Source organism: Hipposideros armiger, unplaced genomic scaffold (genome assembly GCF_001890085.2).
Source record: "Hipposideros armiger isolate ML-2016 unplaced genomic scaffold, ASM189008v1 scaffold_190, whole genome shotgun sequence".
Taxonomy (NCBI): Eukaryota; Metazoa; Chordata; class Mammalia; order Chiroptera; family Hipposideridae; genus Hipposideros; species Hipposideros armiger.
In genome coordinates, this window is record NW_017731540.1 from 2,304,960 (window position 1) to 2,308,271 (window position 3,312).

The 3,312-nt window shown below is 39.1% G+C and overlaps 1 non-coding gene across 1 annotated transcript; it reads left to right on the top strand.

Moving 5' to 3' along the window:
• Positions 1-1,165: 1,165 nt before the first annotated feature.
• Positions 1,166-1,239, top strand: TRNAS-ACU (transfer RNA serine (anticodon ACU)). The gene has a single exon. It is a non-coding gene; the product is annotated as a tRNA-Ser (tRNA).
• The last annotated feature ends 2,073 nt before the right edge of the window (positions 1,240-3,312 follow it).

Here is a 3,312-nt window from a genome sequence, read left to right on the forward strand (position 1 = left end):
TGTTAATTGTGGTTTTTCATACTTTTATCAGGTGGCAGAAGCCCTTTCTATTCCTAGTTTGGTGACTGTTTTTTATTACAAAAGTCTCTTGGGTTTTGTCAAATGCTTTTTCAGCATCTATTGAGAGGATGATGTGGATTCTGTTCTTTATTCTATTAATATGGTGTAGTACATTGACTGATTTTCAGATGTTAAACAAACCCTGTATTCCTGGGATAAATCCCAGTTGGTTATGGAATATAATCATTTTTTATATGATGTTGAATTTGGTTTTCTAGTATTTTGTTGATGAATTTAGCATTAATAATTATATGGGATATTGATCTGCAGTTCTATTTTATTGTGATATCTTTGTTTGGTTGTAGTTTCAAGTGAATACCGGTCTCATAGAATGATTTAGAAAGGGTTTTCTACTTTTCTATTTTTTGGAAGTGTGTGGAGAATTGTATTAATTCTTTAAATATTTGGTGGAATTAATCAGTAAAGCCGTTTGGGCTGGACTTCTCTTTGTGGACAGTTTTAAAATGATTAATTCATTCTCTTTAGTTGTTATAGGTCTATTCATATTATCTATTTCTTTTGGAGTCAGTTTTGGTAGTTTGCCTTTCCAGGAATTTGACTAACTTATCTCATTTGTTGGCATATGATTGTTCATAATATTTCCTTATTATATCCATTTTCTGGTCTGACATGTAAAGAGCTTAGAACTGTCACTGCTATCCTTACGAAAGCGAACGAGTTGAACAAACTGAAAATCAGCAACTCCTCTTACATCCATCAGAGAATTGAAGGGGAAATCACTGCCCCTAAAACTGGGGAGAGAGACAGACACGAGGAGAAGAAGCCCAGGCGTAGAAGGGAGCCAGTGCTGGTAGAAAAATTTAAACAGTAATTGATGAATTGCTGTAGGCTCAGTGTGGACTAGTTTGAGAGTTAAAAAGTATGGCGGCGTTTTCTTAGGGAGATCCTCATGCGTTTATGAGTTTTATCTCCAGGAAGCTCACCAGGTTCTTAAGGTGAATATTGGAGCATCTCCTTGTGCTTCCAGCTGGGGGGGAGGGGAGCATCAGGAATGAAGGAAGTAACCATTTTGACATATGCCCAGAGCATTCTATTCTGTTCTCCTTAACAAAAGATTGCCTTCAAAAGAAGGCCTGAGTCGGGTGACCGGTTAGCTCAGTTGGTTAGAGCGTGGTGCTACTAACACCAAAGTTGCCGGTTCGAGCCCTGCATGGGCTACTATGAGCTGCGCCCTCCCTAAAAGAGTCAACTATGCCATTGTAGCATGAAAGCAATGTGTAACCAATGACCATGGCTGTTCCTCAATTAAAAAAAAAAAAAAGGCCAGAGTCTAGCAAACTTGGGGAAAGAGAAATTCACAACTCTGGCTCCCTCTTGTTTTTGGTGTTGGGGGAGGGAAATAGCTAACTCCAGCCCCCACTAGCCTTCCTGGGTCACCTTTGAGGGGAAAAAACCTGAGAAGCACTTGTGAAGATCACAGTCCAGGGGCACAGACTCACTAAAGGGCTGAAACCTAATCATGGGATTATAAAATGCTCCCCCTCGCACTATAAGTCACCTCTGTGTCAATCCGGCTCCTGTGTAATAGCAGTGTAGTCTAGGTGAAAGAACTGCAAGGTTCAGATTCTATTTTATAAGGAGTGTCTAGAAAAACCCAAAGATAACAGGATAACAAAAACAAAGACACTAAAGGAAATTTTAGACTTTGACACCCACTGTTACAGCAAATAGTACACACAGCTTAACTCCTAGCTGGCTAAACATAAAACCTCACCATATAGTTGACACCGTATAGTTGAATCTTGTTTCTTATCCAGTCTGACAATCCCTGCCTTTTAGAAAAATCTCTGCCTTTTGATTAATTGTACAGTCCATTCATATTTAGTGTTTCTATTGACATGGTTGGATTTGTGTCTAACATTTTGCTTTTCCCCCCCATATGTCTCATATATTTTGTTTCTTTGTTCCTTCTTGGTCTCCTTCTTTTGCATTAATTGAATATTTTCTCGTGTAACATTTAAATTCTTTTGATGGCTTTTTAACTATAGATGTTTGAATTATTTTCTTAGTGGTTGTTCTAGGGCTTACAACATCCATATTATATTAAGATGTAGCATATTTTCTCAGATGAATGTTTCTCCATGTGCTGCATGTCCTTAGGAAAATTTTCAGACTTTAAATGGTTGTTCTTTTATAATTTGCAGTAGTTTGATAGTGTTTACCCAGAGAGAGGGTCTTTGGCACTCCACACGTAGACATCCCACAGTCAGTCCTCATCATATTACTCTTTAATCTGTTTCATGCAGCAGCATCCAATCTGGATGTTGGGCACAATTTGAACTAAAGTCCTGCCTAAATAAAAAAAAATACCAGAAAAGTTAAGTCATTTACTGTTCTGCACAGCCGAGCCTCTCTTTATCTTGAGCCAGCCACTTCAAACAAAAAAATTTAGAACCACGGCCAAAATGACACAGTGATGGATGGATCTGATGACTCCTTTATGATCATAGCTCTCCAGTGTTACCTGTTCTTACATTTAGAAGCACACTCATTTAGTCCTGCTTTGATCTTTGAACTTAATTTTAAGGAAAAATCTGTGTCTACTCCTTGCTCTGTGAGTGTTGAGAAGGCCGTTGTCCAGCTGCATTCGGGTTTAGATCTATGGCGAAATTCCCATGCAAGGAACAATTAGTGAACCATTGAGAACAAAAGTAGGCAACGCTGTGTTGAAGTGCAGTAGAAGTTCAGATAAGAGAGATGTTAGTGCAGGTCGGAGGACTGGTTAAGGCTCCAGAGGAACACAAGCCAGGCCTTGAACGGTGAGGAGGATTAGATCAACAGAGAGAGGGAAAGATAAATATCTGCACCCAAAGGACCACAGATTCCTTTCTTCTTATTTAGGGAAAATTAATTTCCAATTAACATTCATTGTTGACTTGATTAAAGAGAAAGTAATGACTTGACCTCTTTTGATGGCAACTCTCTCAAAGGCAGTTATCTTACTCAAAGTGTAATCTGAAGCAAGAACATGAGCATGATCTTGTTGTCAGAAATGCAGCTTCTTTTTAGAACTGCAGATTCTCAGATCCTGCCCCAGACTTCCTGAATTAGAATCTTTTGGGGCGGGCCCGACAATGTGTTTTTATCAAGTTTACCAGGTGGTCCTTATGCATACTAAAGATTGAGAACACAGCTCTCAAAAGAGTTTTTCTTGGCTTCTCTTGGCATCCAGGACATATTTGAAATGAAATAGCCAGGGTCAGCGTCTGGGACCTCTAAACATGGACCACG